Consider the following 12,906-nt stretch of genomic DNA (forward strand, 5'->3'; position numbering starts at 1 on the left):
TTCTTCTGAACAGTGTATTTTGGAATCGGTTCAGAATCTATCCAACTCATCTTATCGTTTTCACTGTCTGAAAAATACAGTGTCGTCCTTTCGTAGGCTCGTGGTGGCGCATTTATATTACTTCCTCGAGCCACAATGCGCTCCTCCATGACTCCATGAAGGTCCTCTTCCGTGGTATTATTGCTTTGATCTTCTCCTGCGCGACAATTTTCTTCCTCTTTTTCCACGACGTGTTCTTCCACGATCTGTTCTTCCACGACGTGTTCTTCCACGATCTGTTCTTCCACGACGTGTTCTTCCACGTCTTTATTGAATTCCTCTTCCGTATTTGTGTCTCTCTTAGTTTCTTCCGTACATTGATCTGCCTCCTCTTCTCCCACGACGTCCTCTTCGATTGTTTGAGGAAGCTCCTCTTCTTCCTGTTGTTCATCTGTCCATGATTTGGGTACAGCATTGCTCTTCAATCTTTTTCTTATGTCCGGGTAGTGCCTGTAGACGGGGCGAAACATTTCTGGCAAGAAATGCTCAGCACATATACCTGTAATGTAAAGTTACACCTTCTTTTGCAAATCTTCTGCAGTATTGCAGAACAATAGCATGTTCTTTATTCAAATGCTTTAATCCTTTGCGGTCGTATGAAGTTTATACGTAGGTATCATGCTGGCCGGAATGGATTTTCGTTGAACCAACAGTAACACATGGTATGCAAGATTATGAAAGAAAAACAAAATTTATGAATTCTTTTTTAAACTTTAGATGTATGTAACACAATAATATGTTTTGTAAAAGTGTCAGTGCCACAAAACTGGAGTTTGTATCTAAAATCGTCAGATGAGGTTCGTAATATAAGATGCACCAGAGAAACGATACGCGAGATATTTCGTCCATGCCATCGTACACGCGACATAGTGGTAGTGAGATATCCCATCTGTCGAAACGTATCATAGAGTTGCACGTCTGTGCAACCGCACGTCCAACGCCTCTAGCGGGAAATCGGCGAGCAAGTAGAGTTGAGTCCCGTATAGCGTGGAAGTAGGACGGCATTTTCTGTATCCGTAGAAAAGTGAGGTTAAGGTGTCGCGAACACGTGTTAAATAAAGATATGTTTCGTTAGTACAAAGTATTACACTGATCCACCCCAAATCCAAATACAAACAGGTTATGGGCCCAGTGTGTTAAAGTTACATAGAAACTGAACTAAAAGCGAAACACGTGGTGAAAAATTAAATTTCTTTTATTAAAATAAAATAAAATGTCGACATTGAACCCAACACATATCACCAAGCTCGGTGAAAAGAATTACGAAACTTGGAAACTGAAAGTAAAAGGATTGCTCATTTACGATGATTTGTGGCCGTATACAAATGGTGAAGAAGTAAAAACAGAAGAAAATGCAGCCGCGTGGACCAGGAAAGACCAGAAGGCCTTAACGTTGATTATATTAACCGTTGAGGATAGTCAGCTAAAGCATATAAAAAGAGCTGAAACCTCGTTGGAGGCGTGGAGAAAGCTGCAAAATCTACACGAATCCAAGGGTCCCATACGAAGAGCAGCACTCTGTAAGCAGTTACAAAGGTTGAAAAAGGAACCCAGTCAAACAATGACGCAATACCTCGGTGAATTTCAACATAAGGCCGAACAATTGGAAGAGGTCGGCATGAAGGTACCAGAGGATCTCCTGTCGGTAATGCTGCTCGCCTCTCTGCCAACAGAGTATGAAAATTTCACGATCGCGATCGAATCACGTGACGAGTTACCCAGTTTTGAAACATTAAAATCAAAACTTATAGAAGAAGATGCGAGACGAGAACCAAATCAGAACACCGAGGACGAAACAAACAATGCACTAGTGACAAAACCCAAGTTCATCAAATACACAAAAAATAGAGAACAACCATTGAAATTTAAAGGTAATTGTCACATATGTAAAAAGTACGGACATGCCGCGAAGAATTGTCGTTACAGGTCAGATGATGTAAATAAAAGAAGTGAAGCAATGAAAGCATCTGCCCTTACCAGTCACCACATGGAAGAAGACACGTGGATTCTAGATAGCGGGTCAACAAAACATGCAACTCCACTCAAGCACAAGTTTTCGGAAATTCAAGATCATCAGAGCAAAATATACACAGCTACAGATGAAGGTGCTGACATAAAAGGAAGTGGAAATGTTGAAATGTCTGTGAAATTGTTTAACGCAAAAACAAACAATGTAAAACTGGAGAAAGTGGCGTTCATACCATCTTTTAAAAACAACTTACTGTCAGTGTCGCAAATAACGAAGAAGGGATACACAGTTACATTTGACACAAGAGGTGCCAAAGTGTTACGTAAAAATGGAACTGTGGCGATGACAGCTACAGAAAAGGATGGATTGTACATAGTAGAAAACAGTGAAAAACAAAAAGCAATGCTTCAGAAGCAAGAACGTAGTGCGTTATTGAAGTGGCATGAAAGGTTGGGACATGTGAATTTTGCAGATGTTAAGAAATTAAAATCAGAACAGATGGTAGTTGGCATGAAAGACAATTTTAACAGTGTTACCCCACCGTGTGAAATATGTGACAAGTGTAAAATTCACACCTTACCCTTCACAGCATCTACTCATAGAAGTGAAGAAAAACTTGAACTAGTACATAGTGATGTTTGTGGTCCATTCAGTGTCCCATCGTTAGGGGGAGCACGTTATTTTGTAACTTTTATTGACGATAAGACCAGATACTGCTACGTAAAGCCCATTAAGTACAAATCGGAGGTGTTCAGTGCATTCAAAGACTACAAGGCGTATGCTGAAAAATCAACTGGGTGCAATATTAAGAAATTAAGGTCAGATAACGGAGGAGAGTATCTCTCAAATGAATTTAGTCAATTCTTGAAGCAAGAGGGAATAACGAGACAATTAACGGTGGACCATACACCACAACAAAATGGTGTGGCTGAAAGGGCAAATCGCACACTGGTTGAAATGGCTCGGTGTATGATCCTACAAGGAAAACTACCACTTTCACTGTGGGCAGAAGCAATAAATAGTGCAGCATATATTAGAAACCGGTGCCCAACAAAAGCAAATCAAAACAGCACTCCAGAAGAAGAATGGACTGGTCGTAAACCTTATATAGGTTTTATGAGAAAATTAGGAAGCAAAGTAACAGCGTTGATAAAAGGTTACAAAAGAGACAAATTTGAACCAAAAGGAAAAGAATACATTTTGGTAGGCTATTCGACAGAGGCAAAAGCCTATCGCCTGTGGGAGCGTGGAACACGCACAGTAGTCAACAAACGAGATGTTCGCTTCGTTGAAGAACAGGAAACAATCCTGCCTGATGAGAAGTCAACAGAACAGCTGTTTGAAGTACAACTGCAACCAGAAATGGTGGAAGAAGAAGTACTACCAGATGCAGATTCCACAACCACAAGCAGAGCGAGGGGCCGACCTCGAATAGAACGCACAGGACGTCCAGGGAGGCCAAAGAAAATTTATCAAACCAAACCAACTGAACAACAAAATCCTGCAACTTTGAGGGAAGCTCTGGAAGGTCCAGAACAACAAATATGACTAGAAGCTATGCAGGCAGAATACGATTCCTTGATGCAAAACAACACTTGGCAGCTGGTGAGTAAACCACAAAATACAAAAATTATAAAGAATAAATGGGTGTTTAAGGTCAAAAAGGATCAAGACGGTACAATCGAAAAGCACAAGGCCAGATTAGTGGCCAGAGGTGATTTACAAAGGGAAGGAATCGATTACGATGAAGTATTCGCACCAGTAACCAGGATGGAAACCATAAGGACATTATTAGCAATCAGCGTAATAAAAGGAATGCACGTGCATCAAATGGATGTAGTGGCAGCTTATGTACAGGGAAATCTGGCTGACGAAATTTACATGGAGCAGCCAAAATTGTTTGAAAGTATTGATGCAAAAGATATGGTATGTAAATTAAATAAACCATTATACGGCTTAAAACAAGCAGGCCGCGAATGGTACCGAAAATTAGACAGTTATCTACTTAGCTTAGAATTTAATAAAACAGTGGTGAACCCTTGTGTATACGTAAAAACCGATATAATAATTACAGTTTATGTAGATGATTTGCTGATTGCGTCCGCGGATATAGACAAACTAAATCATATCAAAGAACTGTTGAAACGCGAATTTAAAATTAAGGATCTAGGAATAGTTAAAGATATCCTTGGTATGCGCATCGAACGAAACGGTAATGTAGGTAGTATTAAATTATCACAGAAGAAATACATACAAGAAGTGTTAGAAAAATTTGCAATGTCTGAGTGCAATCCTTTAAGTACGCCGTTAGAAATAAATTTAGACATGACAAAAATTATGTCCGAAGCCAAGAATGTAAAATGCGAGCCGTTTAACAAACCCTATAGGGAACTAACAGGATGTTTAGTTTATTTAGCGAACGCGAGCAGGCCTGATATAGCCTTTGCGGCAAGTGTGTTATGTCGATTCAATGACAGTGCAACGGAAGTGCACTGGAAAATGGCAAAACGTGTGCTTCGTTACCTAAAGGGAACTATGGACTATAGCATAAATTATAATAATAAAAACGAACATTTACTAGCTTTCGTGGACTCTGATTGGGCCGGAGATAACACAGATAGAAAATCATGTACTGGATTTGTTTTAAAGTTGGCCGGTGGACCAGTCAGTTGGAATAGTCGAAAGCAAAGGTCAGTAGCTCTCTCAACCATGGAGGCTGAGTACATGGCCCTGTCGGAGATCACGAAAGAAGTCATATACATGCGAAATTTGTTAAGGCATATGAGATTTTGTGAACTTATTAAAGAACCCACAATGGTTCATTGCGATAATCAAAGCTGCATTCAATTATGTAAGAATAGTGTCCACCACGCTCGCAGCAAGCATATCGACATACGTTTTCATTTTAGTAGAGAAGCTCAAGAGCGTGGAGAAATACAGGTAAAATACCTGCGTTCAGTCGAAATGACAGCGGACATACTGACAAAAAGCTTGTCTAAAGAAAAACACGTTGCGTGTGTTAAATTGTTAAACTTAAATGAATCAAAAAGCATTGATGGACATGCGGTTGAGGGGGAGTGTCGAAACGTATCATAGAGTTGCACGTCTGTGCAACCGCACGTCCAACGCCTCTAGCGGGAAATCGGCGAGCAAGTAGAGTTGAGTCCCGTATAGCGTGGAAGTAGGACGGCATTTTCTGTATCCGTAGAAAAGTGAGGTTAAGGTGTCGCGAACACGTGTTAAATAAAGATATGTTTCGTTAGTACAAAGTATTACACTGATCCACCCCAAATCCAAATACAAACACCATCCGCGGTAACGAAAAGGTTAAGAAGCAGAAGAAGCAAATTCTACGTATCGCCGAAGCTTGTCGACTTAATATAATATAAGATCAATATGGTACTTTGCTGAGAGTAGACATACGACTGAAACGGTACGAAAGCTTTGATGGCTGAGAGTAGACATACGACCGCAAAGGGTTAATTCATTCTTGATTACTATATTATGAACAGTATAGGTGTAAATCGACATTTTATACATGGAAAAGAAATACTCATTTGCAATGACGAGAATACTAGCTCCCGCTAATATGCAACGGAATGGTTAGCACAGGAGATCAATGTGGGAAAGTAAATACTTATTAACCCTTTGCACTCGAGTGGTGACTCTGAAGCACCACTAGAAATTGTTGTGGTATTATTTCGAAGAAATTACAAAAAATATTACAAAATATTTGTTACATTACAAAATTTGTATTTAATAGATTACTAAACATTTAAATATTATACGTAGAAATCGGATCAGTTTCGTATGAATAAAATGAAAATATTGTAAGACGGAAAACAAATTTAGTTTCAGATTGAAAATAGATCCGAGTGCAAAGGGTTAATTTTTTTATTATGAGTGGCAAATGTCTACTTTCTACTTACCCAGGCTTCGTAACGTGGCTGTGCTGTATTCAGTTAACTTTGGATTTCCTATTAAACGAATAATAACAGTTTAAAAAAGAATGCGGATTGGAATGGAAATTGTTTGGAAATCATTTCTATGTATTCTTAATTTAGTATAAATATATGTTTTATACCTACTGGAAAAGTAATACAAATGCAAGGATAGATCGAGAATGTTTAGGACAACGTGAATGGGGATCACATTCAAAGCACTGAGAATGAGTGGGGTGGCGAACAACGTTTTGTTATGTTTGTCAATTTTTATTAATTGTACCTATGGTTCATTTGTTATTAATTTTGTTTAGTCGAAACCCTCAAATAAAAGATACAAATAAAAGATGAAAGAATTATTCGAAGATCGAATAAAAAAAATTATCTTCATTCGTCTGATAAATTCTCAAATAAAATTATTTATTCGATATTCATCGAATAAAGATACTTTTTTCATTCGAAACTTCGAATAACGAATAAAAATTTTTTTATCTTGTATTTGTTATTCGAAATTTTTATGTAGATAAATATTTTGCCCCACTCTAGTTTGGAAGCTTTGAACTTCGAGATTTGGCTACAGAGTTGTATTTTATACAATTACGGGGAGTGTATAAAAAGTGATTATATGTCGTTAATTGCTTTATTAGTATTCTTCTGTAGGCTATATGCTTGGGAATTTCCGCAGTCGTTCGGCCTTCGGTCAGAATATCAATGGAACCTTTTTAAGCTAGGATACCCTTAAATAATCGAAATTGGATTTTCCCCCTTTGTACATGCTGGCTCTGAAAAGATCTCATTTTTTTGGGTCGTATGCTTCGGTCTGCAGTGGGTATACAGAAGAACGGCCAGGACCAATTTTAAAAAGGTTATGCGATTTTTAAGAGTATCCACTTAATATCGTCCCCCACCGTAATTGGATGCCATAACGTGTTTCCATTGCTCTAACCTGGTCACGCTTAATGTTCCTACTGTAAAAAACAATTATGTTTTTTACATTCTTTTGCTCAATATTATTATCGCCAGAATTACACAGAATAATCTTTATGATACTCCATTCAATCTTTAAGCTTTTTCATTGCAGATAGGAAACATGGAAACCCAAAACAAAGGCAAACCCAAGAGAATTGAAGGCGCCACAACTTAAAAAGGTTCCATTGATATGTTGACCGAAGTCCCACGCAGAGTTGGGCAAAATATTTATCTAAATAAAAATTTCGAATAACGAATAAAAGATAAAAAATTTTTATTCGTTATTAGAAGGCCCGAATAAAAAAAGTATCTTTATTCGACGAGTATCGGATAAATAATTTTATTCGACGAGAATTTATCCGACGAATAAAGATAATTTTTTTTATTCGAAGCGGATTTATTCGAACTTCAAATAATTTTTTCATCTTTTATCTGTATCTTTTATTCGAAAGTTTCGAATAAATCTTCGGACAAGTTTTGCCAGCTCGACGAATAAACGGCGACGACGCCCGAGGAGGACCGACGAGCGCCGAACTTCGAAGACCCAGCGGCTGACAAACGGCATACAATGTAAGCGGATGGAGAATCGCGCACGTATGAAAGTTTAAACTTTTAGATTTTTCAATATATCCTCATAAAATTGTGACGATCGAATGGAGGGGATTTTCCTGATGAAAATGAGGTCAAATTCGAGTGTAATCGAACAAGTTTCACTGATACGTAATGTTACGATAAATATTACAATCTCGTTAAAGACAGTCCAAATGATGTCGTGTTTGGACTCATTTTGATCGGGATAAGCTCTACAATTCATTCGTATTAACAATGTTGTTCTGATTCAAAACATAAAAGCATAAATTGCCAATAATTATCGATTCTCCATCCGCTTACATTGTAGGCTGTTGGTCGGTCGCTGGTCGTTGAAGTTCCGAGCTCGTAGAGTCGCGAGGTATCGGTGTGAAACAACTACCAATCCAATTGCAAAACTTCATTGTTTTTCATGATTTTTTTATGGGACTTGCGCCAACTAATTCGTGGCATTCTTCTGATTAAAATGACACTAAACACGGTACAAATTGGACTGTATTTAGTATTTTTATCCGTAGATTTATTCGAAGGCTTCGAATAAATCTTCGGATAACTTTGCTTGATCATGATATGCATCTTGTTGAAATGTGTAACCTTTTGCCCCAAAATCCTTATTTTCTTATGAGTGATTAATTACATGCTCTATATTTTCAAGTCTTTAAAACGTGTTACATATCGTCGTTTTAGAGAAAAGACCGTGTACTCACCAACTCTTGCAATCCATTGAGCACGCAAAGAACTGTCTTTTGTCGGAAAGATGTATAGCTGATGTCCTTCTTGTCGGCTGTTGCTGCATCCCCGGTACATGCATCTGTCCCGCAACCTGCTGGATGATTCCATATCCTAAAGAACCTGAAACAAACTATGAAAAAACACACAAACCCGCGAGCACGCACAAATCCGCGAACACGCACAAATCCGCGAACACGCACAAATCCGCGACACTCACAAATCCTCGACGCTTGCAAATCCGCGACACTCGCAAATCCGCGAACACGCACAAATCCGCGAACTCTTGGATAAAAAAATTACAATAAAGGAAAGTTTGTTAAGAGAAAGTATGGAAAGGGTTAATACCAGATAGAAAAAAGTTACAACGAGATTAGAAAAAAATTAAAAATGTGAGAAAAGTTAGGAAAGTTAAGAAAAGATGAAAGAAAGTGATGAAAAAATTAATAGAAATGAAAGTGTAAAGGAAAAGGATTATTCAAGAAAGAATAAGATAAAAAAGTAATAGTGTACATGCAAGTATTTAAGCTTTAACTCAATAGAGACTGATGCCTGTGCAAAAAAATGCACTGCTTCAAGGCGCGTTGCTTTAAAGCTAGCGAAGACATTTGCCAAGATTTTCTTTTATTTTTCCCGTAAAGTGGAGGGGGTGGTAACAGTGGTAACCGCTAGTCTGGGTCGGCGCAAGGCAGGTTCATCGCGTTCGCCGGAACCCGGCCCCGCGTTTTGAAAGGCCCCACGCTCCACGAAAATTATCCAATTAGAAGACACCGATTTTGATTAATGTTGGAATTTATTTCATAAACAGAACAAAATGAATCTGTTATTTCTTTAGAAGGAAGGATCGTTTGAATCGGCTTTTGATATACATTGTATCTGCAGTTAATATACATTGTATGTTGTCCCCGGCATGGGACCCTCGATCCTCTGATGTTCATATTGAACTGTTGCTCCTCTGTTTCGTTTTCTTGTTTCATTCGCGACGTTTCTCTCAAACCGTAAAGACGTGTCTGACGACGTGCTATTAGAGAATTTGTTGAAATATAATCTCTATTCCGTGTGCTACAAAAGAGTGTGCTTTCTTTATATATATACCCATATCCCATTAATTAACTTTTTACAGAATGATGATACCATTAACAGATGCAAGACATTTCTTTTTAGCGATGATTCAGTTTAAAGGGATGACAAAAATCATCAAAGTTCAGTGTAACTCCATGAAGTCCTCATATCCTGGAAACTACTTTAGATAAAAAATCCAGACGCTTTCAGAGAAATGTACTTTTTAGAGAAATTAAACTACATCAATAGTTTTTTGCAAAAGTCATACATGATTATAGATTTTGTACTTTCATTGAATGCTTGAAAGCGAATTATGGATGTGAAAAAATATTACTTGGATTTGTTTAAAAAACTGTTAAAAAAATAGAGACAAGACTCCCCAATTTTTGGAAGTCTGTCAACGAGTCGCAGCTCCTACGAACTGATAAAGAGTGCGAAAAAATGTTAAGACTTGAAACAGCATGATACGAACAAGTTTTCCAAAGAATAACTGCTGTTATTTTATATTTGGCGCAACATAATTTAGCTTTCCGAGGAAGTTGCGATACTTTATACACACCGCACAATGGTAATTTTTTGGGTTTAATACAATTAATTGCAAAATTTGATTCTGTTCTAAATGATCATTTAAATAGAACAGCCATAAAAGGGCATCATTATTTATCGCATTCAATTCAAAACGAATTAATAAGTGCAGTGGCAAATAAAGTACAAAAAGTAATTATCGATGCAATAAGGAGAGCAAAATATTATTCCATTTTATTGGATTGTACACCAGATGTGAGCCATCAAGAGCAATTATCGGTTGTTCTTCGTTATGTCAACATAACAGACGAGAAGGTTGAAATCAAGGAACATTTTATCAAATTTTGTAACGCAACGAGGAAACAATAAAGCGTCGAGACCCCTCGTCACCCCCCCCCCCCCCAGGTAACAGAAGAATTGCGCCGAGGCAGAGTGGCCGGCGGTTCAAGGGGAACCGCGGGGTCTGGAACCTTCTAGACCTCTAGTAACGCGTTATTGATAAAGATAGCAACGAGTCCATATTAATATCGGTAGATTACCGCGGAGCAAGCACTCTTGCTGCACCTGTAGGAGAGGACGAGGTAAGACCTCGGCCGCCTACAGGATGGGAGAGTACGAAGCAATGCTATCGGACGCCCAGCAGCAGGGCTGCACCTGTGGGAGAGGACGAGTCAGACCACGGCCGCCCACAGGACGGGAGAGTACGAAGCAATGCTATCGGACGCCCAGCAGCCCAGGAGAGGACAGGGGTTGCACCTGGACGCCTCTCTGGATACATGGGAGAGGACGGCCATGAAGGCCGGCCGCCCGCCGAGAGGAAAGAACAGGGTAGCTTCCTGGCCGCCTGAGAGTAGGGACGCCTAGTTCCTCTGTACGTTTCGGAGAGGACGGCCATGAAGGCCGGCCGCCGATCGGACATGAGAAAACAGGCGAAACCGCGTCGTCGTCGTATTCCCAGAGGGAGAGTACGGTTGAAATAAACCGGACGCCCGATGGTGGTATCGCGTATTATATAAAATCTTTTCCTAAATTAATCGTTGCTAGCTTTGTCTCTCACTCTTTAGAAAGAATCTATTTTATAACAAAACCTATCACCTCATCCTTTGTACTAACGTGTTTGGAAAATATATCCTATGTCTCCAGATATTCCGACTCCTGTCATTCCGCAACCACCGCAATCCTTTACGTTGCAATTTGAAATAGTTCACGCTACAACAGGAAAAGGACTATCTGAAACTATCATGCTCATTCTTGATCAGTTGGGAATAAAAATATCCGACTGTCGCGGACAAGGATATGATAACGGTGCCAATATGAGGGGAATGTATCAAGGAGTACAAGCAAATATATTACGTGTAAATCCTAAAGCGTTTTACTTACCATGCGGTAGTCACAACTTGAATTTGTTATTGGGAGATATAGCAAAATGATCAACCCAAGCACTACATGTTTTTGGTGTTATACAAAAGATTTACACGATATTTGCAGCATCGACATCGCGTTGGGATGTTCTAAAAAAACACGTTGAAAACATTACACCTAAACCATTATCAGAAAATGGGAATGGGAATGCCGTTTTGATAGTGTAAAGGCTATTCGATTTCAAATTCGCCAATTTCGAAACGCCTTGATCAAAATTGGCAACAACGCATCTGACAATAAATTGAAAATTGAGATTTTGTCTATTATGCGCAAGATAAATGAATTTGAATTTATTACCAGTTTTATCATTTGGTACGAAATATTATCAAAAATTAACATCGTCAGCAAAGTATTGCACAATCAAAAGATGCACATCGATTTGGCCACGAAGCATCTGAAAGGTCTTAACGTATTCTTTGCGGAATACAGAAATGAAGGATTTAGCAAAGCTATGATCGCAGCAAATAAAGTTGCAAAGGAAATGGACATAACACCAGATTTCAAATCATCATACCTTCTCGGTAATTTTTGTATGCGTTTATTACAAAAAGACTTCTCCAATTTGTATTTTACATATTCCATAAAACATTACATGTGTGAAACATAAAAAAAAATACATATAAAATACATATTTAGAAAGTAAAAAATAGTTCGGAAGTTTATATTTAAACAATTACGTTTTAATAAAAAAGATCCATGAGAATTAATTAAAAATTATTGTTTAACAAATTCAAAAAATATTTATTGTTGTATAGTAAAAAATGCGATCTGCGATCCAGGTTTGTACATAGAGTAGCTTGCTGAGACGGCAAAATTTTCCGGGTTTTCACCGGGTGTGTACGCGCTGCCGAAGACGGGCGGGAAGGTTGACCCGAACCCCAGTACATGGTCGTGACCAGCTGTTTTCGTGGCTGTAAAATAATTTAGTTTGTTTTAATTTGGAGCCTTTCTTGTTCCACGACGGAACAATGAGCGAACACAGAGTTAATCGTGTTCGATAATTGAGAGAAGATACTTCCTCAGTTACATATCCAAGTAATTAAAATATTCACTTGCACTGTTGTTTATATATATGTAAAGGGTTCCATATTTATATTCTATAATCTGCTCTGTGCTAATTTTTCTATATCTATGTTCACCTTTTGTATTATATTTATTTTCTCCTTAAATTAGATAACGTTTCTTATTTTATTACATTCATTGTATTGTTTATTATCTGTATTATATTTATTACTTTATTTAAATAAGTAGATAATACTTATTATTTTGTTGTTCGAATGACAGTAATAACAGTACATAACATAACGGTACATAACGGACATAAAACAGTTCTTGGAATAAATAATTCCTGAAATTTAAAAAATAAAGTTTAAGTAACTTTAGCCCGCTCTTTCTAGAATTTAAGAACCGTTCCCATACAGTTAAAATGGATTACATTAACCTTCCTTGGTTAACCCAATTTAACCCCTTGGTTATGGTTAAGCGACGGTTCGAACCCCTGTTAACGAATAACAGAATTTACGGTACGAGCGACTGAAATCCAGTGTTTTTGAGGATTTTGGCACACGGCATTTTCTGTGTTCCTTTACTTATTTTAGCCTTGGAGTCAGGCCTCTGGAAGTTGCGAATGGGTTTGCTTGTACGGTCTGACTTGCAACTCAA

General features: G+C 38.2%; 1 protein-coding gene across 3 annotated transcripts in view; it reads left to right on the forward strand.

The window, feature by feature from the left end:
* Positions 1-8,886: 8,886 nt before the first annotated feature.
* Dora (zinc finger SWIM domain-containing dorado) overlaps positions 8,887-12,906 on the forward strand; it is a 493,890-nt gene continuing 489,870 nt past the window's right edge. For all 3 annotated transcript variants that reach the window (XM_076798684.1, XM_076798685.1, XM_076798686.1), the window contains exon 1: positions 8,887-8,893. The gene's annotated coding sequence lies outside the window, so the exon portion shown is untranslated. The remainder of the gene's footprint in view (positions 8,894-12,906) is intronic.

This window comes from Halictus rubicundus, chromosome 13, assembly GCF_050948215.1.
Source record: "Halictus rubicundus isolate RS-2024b chromosome 13, iyHalRubi1_principal, whole genome shotgun sequence".
In the NCBI taxonomy this organism is placed as follows: Eukaryota; Metazoa; Arthropoda; class Insecta; order Hymenoptera; family Halictidae; genus Halictus; species Halictus rubicundus.